Source organism: Gambusia affinis, linkage group LG02 (genome assembly GCF_019740435.1).
Source record: "Gambusia affinis linkage group LG02, SWU_Gaff_1.0, whole genome shotgun sequence".
In the NCBI taxonomy this organism is placed as follows: Eukaryota; Metazoa; Chordata; class Actinopteri; order Cyprinodontiformes; family Poeciliidae; genus Gambusia; species Gambusia affinis.
In genome coordinates, this window is record NC_057869.1 from 31140584 (window position 1) to 31154806 (window position 14223).

Below are 14223 nucleotides of genomic sequence, written 5' to 3' on the forward strand. Positions count from 1 at the left end.
GTGCTAAGGGGAGCGGTGCCTCACGTGTTATCGGTTGTGCAAGCTTGTCTGATGTGTTAATGTGTGTATTTCAACATTGTGGGGATGAGAAGGCTTATGTTGGTGTTCATTAATCTGATCTGTGAATGATGTCACAGCAACTTAACCACATTCCACACAAAATTTGGAAAACCAGTTGAATTTACTTGCTGTTGTGTTCAGTGACCTGCTACTATTCCAAATAGTCGATTTTTGGAAGACCTGCTTGAAAAAGGAATTTCATATATATCTCAAGAACTAAAGAATTCTTCAGAGAATACTCCAGAGGTCTAAAGACCTGAATTCATGTTACTGAGTGAGAGTAAATTAATATGGCATGCATCAGAGCATGAAAAAACAAAACAAAACAAAAAAAAAAACAATAATATTTCTGCCTAAATGAACTTTGTGATGTGAATGTCCCTGTGAAAGCCTGTAGGTACAATCCAAAACACCTACCAATCCACAGTACAGGATCAGAATATTTCTCTACTCCACAATTTATCAATAAATGTGAAGCATAAAAGTTTCTGAGAGGGATTAGTCAACAAAAGCCCAGACAGACTTTCCATCTGAGCTACTTTGGCACAATTTGAAATCTCTCAGTTTTTTGTTTTGTTGTTTTTGTTTGTTTTGTCTGTTGTTTTTTGGTTTGCGTTATCCTTTTACCCTACCAAACAAAATCATTCTATCTACTGATAATTTGTTTTTGCAATAAAATGCAAAACAAAATACTGCAAAGAAAAAATACACCTTGGTGCATTCAGGGCTATAGATGTTGACATCTTTCAGGAGCCCATTGGCTGATTTGGCTGACATGTCAATCAAACCATCAGAGCCAATAGAATCCAGGGTGTTAGCAAAAATCACAAAGCTAACGTTTTTTTTCACCAAACATATTAAAATGCACTTGCTATGAATTGAGGGAATGTAGTGTTGCTGGCCATGTTTGTGTTTTTAGGTTCGATTGTGTTTCTCTTCATTTAGTTGTTTAGTGTTAGAATTGGATCTTGTTGTGGTAGAGAATGGTATTTGTCATTAAGGTTAACCTTTACCCATTATGTGAATATGCAGAAAGCATGTAATACATTCACACTGCGTAGCCATATATAAACATTGCATATAGATCATAGTAGATTGAATATCCGCTATATTATACAGCATATGATTAGATTGATTTAATTGGCGGAAGTGTTACTGAGTACAGGTTAACATTGTAACAATTTATTTCTATGCATTAATTAATTGTTACACAGTACTATGCGTGCTTTATTGGCATTCCAATCATTAAAGGTAAAAATAAAACCAGAAATTCTGCTTTAAATGGCTCTTATATGAGTGGCAGCCATTTTGGATTTTGTAGTTAGTAACAAAAAAACACAATATGTTTCTATTTGGAATCGTGATCGCTAAAGAAGTTTCATTTGTTTCATTTTAAACTGCTACTTAGAAATTTTGACCTCAGATCATAAAACAAGTCATGAAACAGTTTTAACTCAGTTTATGTAAAGTTCCCAAGAGAAATCATAATCACTTGGAATATTGAACCAGACTTTGGCGCTGTAGGGCTATTTCTGATCACACTGGGGAAAAGATCACATTTACATTCAAAGTTTTATTTGAGAAAAAATGCTTAGACAAACAGCTAGCACAAATGAGCTTCTATTTTGCTTCCACAAAAGTTGACACATCAAAATATTCTTCTGGTTGTGAAAGTTTAGGTGGAGTGTGTTTAACTTTTACACACTCCAAAGTGAGCCACTGACAGGCCAAAACAGTGATAGGAAACTCCAGGAATTTATAATTACTAGTGTAACTGAGAAGTATGGCATTGGTTATGAAGCGCATAGTTAATTTTCCCAGATAAAGTTTGGAATAAAAACATAAGTGCACGGGTCTGTGAGTGTGACAGACACCTTTAATATCCTCCCGTTCCCCTTGATCAATGGGTCTGATCGTACCTGCACGGCTGCCTCTCCAGCGGATGCCGGATGTCAGGAAGAACGCAGACAGTTTCACAGAAGGTGGGACGACAAGAGCCTGTAAACAAAGCACACATACCAGGAAATTCAGCGTCACCTGCATTTGAAGCTTGACAAGTTTGCAACACTGTCGACAGAAGAAAAGTACCCATTAAAAATTGTATTCTGAGTCTCTTCCCCACAAACCCACCTTGCAGCTCGACTCGTTAGTCAAACTTATTGTGAAGTCATTTAAACTTTTACAATCATTTTGCACATGTATCAAACATAAATGCTTGTGTAAACCAGTGGTGAAGCTTTTTTTCAATAACTTCAAATCTTTGATCTATAATTTGGCCTTTTATATCTCTGTAAAAAAGAAAAGAGTAATAAATATGTGTAAGGCACGTTTTAGATGTTGAGTGTTCGTAGGAGACCATCCTTGAGAACTTCTCAAAACCAGCATAAAGGAGTGCCTTCTGGTCTGAAAGTATTTGGTACACCTGGTTCAAGTGCCATGGTGCCAAAAATGAAAACAATGTTTCCTCCGACTGCATTGTGTGTCAGGATGACAGGTTTCTGAGCACACCCTATAGGCTGAGGAGGAGTACAACGTTTTAGGAGCCTGGAGCTCAAATTGTAGGGAAGTGAGTGACAACAAAGTGACAAGGCTTTGTCTGGAAGGCCAGGCCAAGGCAATCAATAATAGCTGCTGGCATGAAGTGCTGGATGAGCCCCAATGTTCTGGGCAACCTATAGCAGTTTCACTGGGAACTTGTTTTAAAAGTAATGTAGTGTCCATGTAAGGAACATCCCAAAGATCCAGTAAGATGATATGAAAATAGGCGGGAAGGACGACATTTTAGGTCCTTTTTTTTCTACATATGCCCACTGATGAGGGTTAGCAAATACTGTGGTTATCCATGTAGACAACGGTCCAAAAATCAACTATCAAATTCATTATGTCTATATAAAATAATATACAAATGAAAGCCATATCCTTCATTTTCTTTGTTGCAAACATTATTGAGTCAAATTAAGCACCAGGTATTTTCAATGAATTGTGAAATGACTATTTTCACAATTCTAGTTGAGTCTGTTTTTAAGCTTTACTAAGTTAATTTAAAATAAGGTGTTTTCACTTTGTTCCATGTTTAAGAAATCAAAATATCAATTTCTTTGTGACTTAATAAACTGCTCCCCATTTACATTTAATTTTTTTATGACATTTCAGGGGTTTGCATAAACCTGCTCAAGTTTGCCAAGATGAGAATGTGCACAGACTTGGTTCTGCATAATTTTCAGAATGAACTTGTGCTGTTTCTTTCCTCAGAAGATCATCTGTCACACCGTTAGCAAAATGCCCGTCTTTTTTAGGGCTTCTTTTTTGTTGTTGTATCTAAGTCTCTTTCTGTGATCCATTAATATGGAGATGTTGCTAAATTTGGACCTCCAAAAAAGAGGCTCAAACAAATCTCATGGATCTTTGAATGAGAAGAGGCAGCCAGGCATATACAGACTGGCTCAGTCGTACAAGAGAGGGGTGATGGCAGGGGTGAGGGGCCTGGGGGGGCTGGACAGGGTGGGGGGGACACAGATGTGGAGGGTCTGCAGGAGGGCCACCCAGATTTACCCACCACTACTTTTTCAATGGAGCGTCAAGAGGTAAAACTCACACTCATACGCAGGGAACACACACCCCGCTCACACACAAAGCCGAGATGTTGCCTTAAGTCACAATCTAAATTGGCTCCCAGGGGCATACTGACTACCTTGTTCACCAAAGGCATTGTGTATGTTTTCTGAGTGCTTAGCATATGCTGTTGTAACCTGAGATCCTCTGTCGCACTCTTACTCTCTTATTTCTCTCCGTCTCCTGTTTGCACACACGGAAACACAAGCACACAAACATGCAACACTGCCAGGAGTTGCTCCCCTTCTCTCCCTTTTATGTTTTTCCCATCAGAAGGTTAATTAAATTCAAAATAGTTTGCATCTACCTATTAAACCATGTTGCACCAACCGCCCACCAGACAATCGACACAGACACAACCACAGGCAGGGTGGCTGCGTTGGGGGTCTAATACAAGGAAAGTAGAAGAAGAAGGAAATCTGCTCATATCACAGGCAACGAGGAATGTCATGTCTGTCTCTTTTTTTTTTCTTCAACAATATTACAATGGCAATGTGAGAAAGAGGACAACATGCTGATGCAGTGTCACATACAGTCAAATGGTGCATCTATAAGTGGGTAAAACATTGTGAAAGGACACACATGGTTCCCCCCAAAATCTGCCTCATCGATGTTGTCATGATCAAAAATTCTAAATGCAGTCAAAAGAAGAGCTTGCCAAGCACTTTCCAGAAGCAGATGTGCACTGCTAGATCCGTTATTGTTCTACTGGGGGAGAAAAACGCAGAAAAAGCTCCTAACACTTGATTGAATCTGGTACATCTCTGATCTGATATAAAGCTCACTGCAGAGTAATGAAAATAGCTAACATTTTAAGACAGTCTAACCTTTCCTGTGTTTACCTTATTAAAGAGTGTGTACCTTAACTGGTAGAGCAGTACACACAGGAGGCGAGGGGTGGGGGGTAAATGTGTATAAAGCAAGCAGTGTTTAAGCAGGCGAGAGCTAAAGTAATAGGCAAGAGCAGTGAAGTGTTGATTCTACAAAAGATGCGAGGGAAAAATTGCACCTTAGTGCTCACACACACACACACACACACACACATTCCTTCCCCCTCCTCAATCTACTCCCACAACACGGCCGGCTGCCTGGCAGCCGAAGTTAACATTTTCAGAGAAAATATTCCTTGCCTCCAATAGTCCGATGTAATTCATTTTCCATCTCTGTTCATTAATCATTGTTAAAATTAGTGATCCATTTCTTCCACTCTGCCATCTGCACTCAGCTTCCTAACAAACATGACACCTCGGTGCATAATAAAAGCTGACAGCTACGAGGAGGCCTTTCCAAATAGCTTTCTGCATATGTGCACCTCCGTGTCTTGATGCCGTTGTCAGACAAAAGTAGGTTGTTTGGACCACCACTGGCTGGAGACAAAAGCTGACGAGTGCATGAACACACACGCACATATTGAGAATATGGAACCGCATATGTACATTTATAAGCAGTAAAAGTATTTGATGTTAAACAAAGCGACATCTCTGAGGCTAACCCTCTAAACATGCCAGCAAATGCACAAAACTACAGCCGGGTCTATTCAGCACTGAGTCAGTTAATATCTAAATGGGCTCACTAAAATGAGAAAAGCAGAAAGATTTGGGTTGAGATAAATTGCTGCATTTAAAAGAAGCAAAGAAATCAGAGTGAAAACCAAACGGGTGCAGAAATGTTTAAGTGTGCTGTTTACCCATCCTCGTTTTTGGCTTTAGTGTCAGCTGGAACCGTGCTGTACTTTTCCATTTGCCTTTACTTCCACCAGCCATGACATCTGTGTGTATTTGCTGTGATATTGTATATCAGCTCTGCTACACCCTGATCACACTTGGGTAGGAGCTGCTTCAGCCAATGAAGGAAACAATGGGACTAAGTCATTGCTGGAGGATCCCTCTTGCTAGGCCACAAGTGTCTTTCAACTTCCTGTCAACCCCAAACTCCAACCTAACCTAACCCTATTCAAACCTTCATGAGAGTACAGGGTACTTTATTCAAGCTTCAACACATTTTATTTGAATTTAATTTGAGAGCCAAATGAAAGGTTGTGCATAAAAGTAAAATCATGTGAAAAGAACGCATCTTCATTTAAATATTTACTAGAAACAAAAATGTATAAACGTGTACATCCACCTTGACTGCAATATCCTAAATAAAAAACAAACGCAACCAATTTTCTTCAAAAGTTTAATGTAATCTCAGCATAAATTCTGTTGTTTTGTGAAAACCTCTGAGAGTTTCTTTCAGAAATCATTATTTCCATTTGTACACTTTACAAATATAACCTTTATGGAAGAGTGACCATAAAACACAGTTGAAAGAAAGCCACAGGAATTCCTGTTTAAATCTAAGTCATGTAGTGGCAAATGGGTAACTGTGACAAGTAAAACCAAAGTTAATCCTCTGGTGTCTCCACAGAAAACTCTGAACAAACACTCATTAAACATGGCAGTGGCTGCATCATGCTGTGTGAATGCTTTTCTTCCACAAAGAGCTGTTGCCACTTAACCCAGGGCAATTCTCGAAAAAAAAAAAATAAATAAATAAAAATATATATATATATATATATATATTTAGGGTGACAGATTTGTGAACCTAAACATCCAATCAGAGCTGCAATGTAGACCAAAGCAGGTTCAAGTGTTGGAATGGCCCAGTTAAAGTTTGGCTCAATTCCAAATTAGAGTCTGCAAGATTTGCTTTCAGGCATTCAACATATAATGACTGAGCTTGAACTATGCTGCAATACTTAGATGTGCAAAACTACAGACATATTCCACAAGACCTGCAGGTAAGAATAACAGAAAAATGTGGTTCTCATATTAACTTAGGCAACACAATACATGTGCATATCACTTTCCATTTTTTTTATTCACAAAACAATATCATTTTCCTTAAACTTCACAATTATGTACCATATTAGATTGTTTTACAATTACATTTCCCGAACAATATATTAAAATCTGTGCTTATAAGGTGACAAAAAATTAAAATAAAATAAAAAACCCAGAGGTATAAATGCTTTTATGAGGGACTAAAAGGTGGTTAGCTTGATACACTGGGATACTTAGGAATTAAACACTGTCACCAATTTTTTTTTTTTTCCAGTCCATTTATTGTGCACTTACTCACGGTTAAATGAAGCACGGCAACACTCTAATGTTAGACCGTTTAATAGCCGCAATATTAATAATGGTAATGTCTAATAGCTGCATTTCTTGCGTGGATGTGAACTGAGCAGGTAATGCAGCCATGGAGCTATGGGTAAAATCCCTCCTGTGCTCTCATTACTCAGAAATGTAGCACAAACGTGTGACTCTCTGCTGAATTTCTTACATCAGAGAACAGCTTTTCCATCTTAAATCAAAATCATTCAAAAATCCACCATGTGAATGTGAATGCTTCTCAGTGCTTACTAAGAGAACCCTCCACATGAATTTCTGCTCCCTCCACTATGACCTATCCCTTCTCATGTTCCACAAGCACACGCACACACGTGCAATTTGTAGCAGGTACGCCCGCGCACACTCATCCGTGGAGTTTAAACCCTAAAGACCCAGTACTACTTTACACGTCTGGCTGTGCTCTGAGCACACACTATCAAACACAGTCAGGATCTCAGGATGCTGAGGTGTGTGTGTGCGTGTGTAGGCGTGTGTATGCTCCAGGAAGAGCACATCAATCTATATAATGCCCTCAAAGAGAAGGCTTTTTCATACCACTAACTGCCAAGGACTATAAGGGGCAGCGGCTGCAGTGGCTGAGCTGTGATTCTTCTTTTAGCCCAACTGGAGACCCTGCATATGCATGCACACGCCTACACACATGCATACACACCCGCACACACACACCCACACACAGCTCGAGCTTCCCTTAACACTACTATAACTCGCTCTGCACACATGCATATACACACAAAATATGTGTAAAGAGTAAACATGCACTCTTGGTGGAAACATAAAGCTGCCAGCTCACTGGACACACTCATCAAACTTTCAATTAATGCTTCAGACTCATGCACTGCTTTCATTTTGATCTAATTCTCCCTAAATGCATTTCACCAAGTTGTTATTATTCAAAACTGCTTGATTATAGAAACAACAAACACCACTTAGAAGAACTGGTCAGCATTGATCTTATGCTGCCTACGCCGAAGATCTATGCTTTGATTGTTGTCTTTCCATCCCATCATTTACTGAGTCTGCATTAGCCTGTATAATGGTGGGGTCATCATCTTTCCCAGCAGGCCCACCCTGGACAGGTCACTGCCCCACCACAGAGACACACGACATCAGGGTTAAGGTTGGTTTAGATATGGAGGTTACTCTGTCAGGGCTTTTTCAGAATATTGGAGCAAGAGTGTAAAACCTACCAAGATAGGCTGTAAGCTAATCAGTTGAACTAGAAATAGGGCTAGCTGGAATTATCAAATTACTAATAAAAAAAACCTTCAAAAATATTTTCCTTTTTCAAAAAACAACCCTAACCCTCTTCGTTGTGGAAGTTGTTACTGTAGGAAGAAGGCTCAAGCTGTTTTTGAGTAGCATTAGCACAAAAGTCAAAGCTGTTTTAAAGGCAATAGTATTTTTACCAGTGATGTTGGTTCGTCTGCCACAGGATGTCAACATTATACCCAACTAACACGAGCTTTCAGTTTAGCAACCTGGAGCAGATTTCTGGATAGAACAGGAAATATCAGCTTAAAACAGCAAAACTGTGCATAGAGCACTGTGGTCTTCTTTTGAACCGTCAGTGTAATGGAATCTGCAGGGTTAGAGACACTGGCAGCCTTTTCAACAACTCAGAGGAAAGGCAAAGGTCTACATAAAATAGTGACGACACATGGAGACTGACACATTTGGAAGGTTTACTGTGCAAACCGTACAAATGATAACATACAATATTAAAAATAGCTTAAAGTACAAAATTAAAGCTACTTTCTTACAAAGAGTGTAACATCACCCCTGCTTTTACTAGGAAGGATGACAGACTTTTGGCAGGATGGCCAGAGAGAATGCTGTTTAAATCAGACACAACTAAAATTTTTATAGTACAGAAAATCCATGGAACAGAACCCACACATTTATTTCTCACAGGAAAGTTTAAAAAATGGCACTGTGCAGCCAAATCTATGGATTTTCTTTTAACCTAAACTAAGCTTTTACCGACATTTACATTTAACAGACTGTTTCATTGTCCCAAAACCTAAGGCTGTAACCTCTTGCGATTGTGGTGCCTAGTTTCACATTTATTATTCATTTGTTGCATGGAGGGCCACAAAACAGACAGCCTAAAGCCGTGATTGGAGGGCTGGTGCTCAGAGGCAGACGGCGCGCAGAAGAGCCGCTAAATCATCTTGACATTCACCAAGATGTAGCCACACAGAAAGCCAGTGCTGCTGTTAGTTCTCCTACCGACTAATTTGGTTCTACTTAACCCCTAAACACCCCTCGTGCACGAGCGCACACACGGGCAGAAATAGATTCAAGGCGAATAGATATGGGCAGACACAGATGCACACACACGTGTGTGTGCACGCGCCTCACATTGACACATTTAATTCCAGGGTCTCGGCACATCTGAATTACAGCAGCCTGATGAGGGAGAGAGGGCCAGGCCCCTTTGGACTGATTAGCATCATTTAAAAAAAGTCTTCCTTTTTCGTCTGCCTGCCTCACTGACCTCTCCCTCTGCCTCTCCGACTCTGACATCCACCTCCCAGCTGGCATGTGGGTGGCTTCCCAGCAGCAGAACTCAATAGTCAGTTCATATGTTCGGATACATGGAGTACATGGAGACGATCCCTGTGGCAGCTTCACTTGCTTCCCAACAACAAAGTAAAAAGGTGATTTCAAAAAAGCAGCTGGTTCTTACGACTTTACCTGAACAATAAAATATTATTCTAGCTATTGAAATTGTCTGATTTCGTCTACCCTTCTCCTGCATGGACACACACTGCACACTGCATGTCAGCTGGAAAATAAACACCTTTTTATTTGTACAAAGAAATTCAGCCTTAAAATAAATCCAGTCACAAAATCACCTCCCACTCCTACCTGGAGGGCTGAAGAATGTGATTCGCTGAAGCTTAAGCTTCAGTATGCAACTCATAAAAAACAGGTAATATCAGTTATTAAACTATTGTTGATTCATAAAGAACAGAACAACAGACATACTGACGAAAAAGCACATTTACTTGTAAATATTATTTAAAAGTATAGAAACTGATGCTTTCTTTCCTAAATAAGTAACATAAAACAAGATCCTACTGTGCATATTGTTTTAAATACAGTGATACATCACAGCATGGCAGCTTTGGATCATCATAGCAATGTATTGTGTATGTATGCCTTTGGTGTAAGTATATAGACATACACAGACCCATTCAATATAGTGGAACATTATCAAAAAGTTCACTTATTTTAGGAACTTTATTACTAAATGAAACACACCATGCAAGTGAACTACACACAGACGGGTGTTTGACAGCCTTTATATCTGTCCACTCTGTTGATTTTCCACAGCTGATAAAAACATGACTTTTAAAATGAGAATATTTTATCAGACTAATAACAAAAATATATTTAAAAACAGAAATACCTGCATTTCAAAACACACATTCAATATGACATATATATATATATATATATATATATATATATATATATATATATGTATGTGTATGGAGCTGTGTAGATATAATGATAAATATAGATATAGATCTGATTTTATTTGAGTCCATTTCCTGCATGTGTAAAGTAAATAAGATTTAGGCTGTGTTATTTGCGCATATTTCCCCCCTTCTAAATTATATAAGCCTTGCACATGGCTTAAAATTTTGTAAAGCTTTTCTCAAAATCCTACTTATGGTTGCCATTCTGTGCCAAAAAGTTCATCTGGCCTGTAAATTTAAGCATGGATTACAAATATTCAAATCATGAGCTTACTGTTCAAATAAACATTTTCAACGGGGAGGGGAAAAGTTGCAAGGCACACACTTTCAGCCTAATTCCTCCTTTGGTAACCCCCCACCACACACTCACACATGCAGGAAAACACACACACCCCCGCCTACCCTCGCCCCATCCTAACTTTCAATATACTGAAAAAAGAGAGAAAGAACGGACGGCAGAGTGGGGATGGGGGGGCAAAAACAAAAGAAAAGTTTGGCCTCTTCATTTACTGTGCGGCTAGATAAACAGTGTTGATGAAATATGTAATTAATGTAATTGTAACCACCTATGAAATTACAGTCAGGTGGGTGGGCTCGGCTGTGGCCCCTGTTACTCCCTGCTATAGGACAATAGGGCACCTTATTACAGTTTTAAAGGGGGGAGGCCAAGCAGTGGGAGGGGGGGAGGGCTTAAGCTGGTCAGCTGCTCACCACATGGTAGAAATAATAGGGACTGAAGTCACAATCATTTCAGCTTTGCTTTAGCTGTGCTAATCAGTGCCATATAAATCAGGGACAAACTTCACAGACACCCGAGGATCTCAAAGTTTTAGAATTGCAAGTATCCATTAAACAAAATGACACTGAGAAGAGATTTTATCTGGATTATTTTCTTAAGGAGAATGCAAAATATGCTTAAACTGCAACTCAGTGCTGTAACACAATGAACCACACTGAAATCCACAGAGCTATCCGCCGCGGATAGCAACTTCAAATTATGGATAAAGGAAGTAATAGTGCATATAAGCATATTGACGTCTGATGCGGACCACTACCTGAACCCGTCCGTGCAGACCGGCAGTCTTATCCTCAAGATTAAAATAGCCTCTCCTCCGCTCGCCGCCCCTGCCACTGCCTGGCATTAAAATCTACCACATTTGCAAAATTGCAAACAGATGCAACTCAAGTACCTGCAAATAATCTGCCAAGACCAATTTCAAAAGGGAGATTTCAGAATATGCGGGAGTCATTAGAGGGAGTATTATTTCAGCGATGAGTGCGAGAGGGCCAGCAGTGGATCACCCAACCAGATGGGTTCTGCTGCCTTTTATTCAGGAAGAAAGGAGCCGACATGTTCTTCATCTCCCCCCGTTATTTTCCCCTTTAAAATGAAGAGATATATATATTATGTGCGTGAAACAATTACAGTGGAATATAGGAAGTTTCAGAAACAACAAAATAATGTCAAGTTTCCTTTTGAGTTTTCCAAAACAATCTTTTCATCTCCTTCCCATGGAGGATGCTTTAGGATGGTGTGGGGGGGGGCTTCGATGTAAACGAGGATGCAGACTCAGAGATCTGAAGCCTTGATTGTTTTGCATCGAGTGTTAAATGTGAAAAAGAATTAAGGAAGGTAGAAGCCTTATAAAGGCGCCTGCGGTGTATGTAAATGAAATATGTTTCGGAGCCGTAATTTGCAGCTGCCGCTGTTGTTATTTTTCCAGCAGCTGTCTGAAGTTCTTCTGGTCGCTCGGTGGCACTTTTAAAGTGATGCACAACAAAGCCTTCACCAATTAAAGACGATTTTAACACCAAGAACTGCAACAAACTTCATTAGATACTCCACCAAGCTTCTGACAAAAGCTCCCATTCAGCGTTCGTCTGTAAGCCGCCGTGATGAATATTTATAATCAAAACACACATTTCTGTTCCTTCATAACTATGCAAGGCATTGACCAGCTATTAAAACAAATGAAATGTTTATATCAAATGGAATTTGATTAGGTGACTGGTTATTATTTCTTGCAGGGAAGCAGAATAACAATCCGAAGCACTTAAAAAAAAATGATCAAAATCACCAAGCCCTTGCAACAATACACATTCAATCAAATGCTTCATAATTGTAACAGTAGGAAGCATTTTAGGCATTCCACCCACAACAAACAGGCTTTGTTCTCCTGTTATGAGAGGCAGTGAGGGGACACAATCAAGTGCGTGAGAAAGTCAGCAGCGCAGGATTTCAGACCATTCCTCCCTATGTCTCTTTCTCTCTTTCTATTCACCTCCGCACACCACTGCTTTTTTTTTTTAGGGTCACCCATGTTATTTGCCTCCTGTTTCATTGCATTTGGCAAAAAGAGAATTTGGTAATTGAGCGGTACGGAACATGTGCCCTCCCTTCTCGAAGATGACAGATGGATTATAAAAACTTCAAAGGCAAAGCATTTGGAGCACCAGGGGAGAGATGCTAGGTATTTGAACTATCATTCTTTACCCAGGAGACAATGACTGCCTGACATGGTGCATACATCAAGGAATAGTGCAACAGCAAAGACATAATCCAGCGTGCATATGCACACACATCCCCATGATCACTCGTCTCCTGCCTCCTTTCCCCCCAGCCCCTGCCAATGCTATATATTTAACATCCTGTTTTGAATAAGTTTGTGCCAAGCTCAGAACAGAACAAGTCAGGGGAGGCTGACGATATGGTACTGAATCTTATCTCTTTCCTTCTTTTTTCTTTTCTTGTTTTTTTTTTTTTGTTGTTGTTTTTTTTATTTGTTTTGGATCTCAGGGTTCGAACTGAAATGTTCTGGTCCACACTGATGTTATCTTTGTTTTGTAAAAAAATAAAATAAACTCCACAAACAAAGGAAGAACAGAGGGTGGCAATGCCTATAATCATCTTAAAAGTATGATTTATGAAAAGGGCCATCTGCTTTGCCTAACTTAAGCACCGAGGCAACCTTTAATAATGTAGCGACAAGAGGAAAGGAGGGGATTGCAGGAGGAGATTGGGGGAGGGGGCAGCACTATTCACAGCAGTAGCACAAAGTCATTTCATCAAACTTGTAACCCAAGTGCAGGTCCACCTCTCTGCTCTGTTTCTCCTGTGCTTCCTGTTGCTTCCTCAGCATCCAGCCATTAGTTCAGAAGGAAGCTAATCACTGTTGACCTCTCCTGTCAGCCACATTTAACCCCGGCCCCTCCTCTTGACCCTGAAGGAATTAGCACTATTCACACATCCAAGCACACACACTCAGGTTGCTTTCACTCCTGATAGTCCATTAGACTCAGTTCGATTGGGGACCAAGGTGGGAACAGTTGTTCCATTTTCAGCTGATGCGGTTCTCTTTCAGACTCAGCTGTGTCAACCCTTTGAAGAACCCATTCCTCCCCTTGCCTGTGGTGGCGCTGCATGAACAACCACTTAAGGAAATGATTAAAAACCTTTGAAGAAGATGCTGAGCACAAGTTCCATCTTCACCAAATGTGAACAAAACAAGTGTGGCATCAGATGTTAGCGGTTGGAGGATTTCTGTTTTGTTTTTAAAGACCTTGAGCCATTTCTCCCGCCAGCACACGTTTATTTGTTTTGGTTATATTTACCCAGAATGCCCTGCGCAGTAATTTGCTTCCTGTTTTTAGAGCAGTTTTTGATCCGCGTGGCGTTCACATATTCATTCAAACCCCACCACAGATCACTTTGCTAAACCCAGGCTGAGGTTTGAAGGAGAACCAAAGATACATTTTTTGTTCCACATCAAGGTTTGATTATATATTCACACCTCCTCAAACGAACCAGACGTTTTAGTCAGATGGCCTGGAGTTTGATGAAAGTGGACTAAACACAGCTGGTGTGAATGCATCCTTAGACTGTAGCA

At 40.0% G+C, this 14223-nt stretch overlaps 1 protein-coding gene across 4 annotated transcripts in view; it reads right to left on the reverse strand.

Moving 5' to 3' along the window:
• The window catches only part of znf536 (zinc finger protein 536), a 236756-nt gene that overhangs the window by 197801 nt on the left and 24732 nt on the right, over window positions 1-14223 (reverse strand). For all 4 annotated transcript variants that reach the window (XM_044142938.1, XM_044142947.1, XM_044142959.1 and 1 more), the window contains one exon: window positions 1980-2058. The gene's annotated coding sequence lies outside the window, so the exon portion shown is untranslated. The remainder of the gene's footprint in view (window positions 1-1979; window positions 2059-14223) is intronic.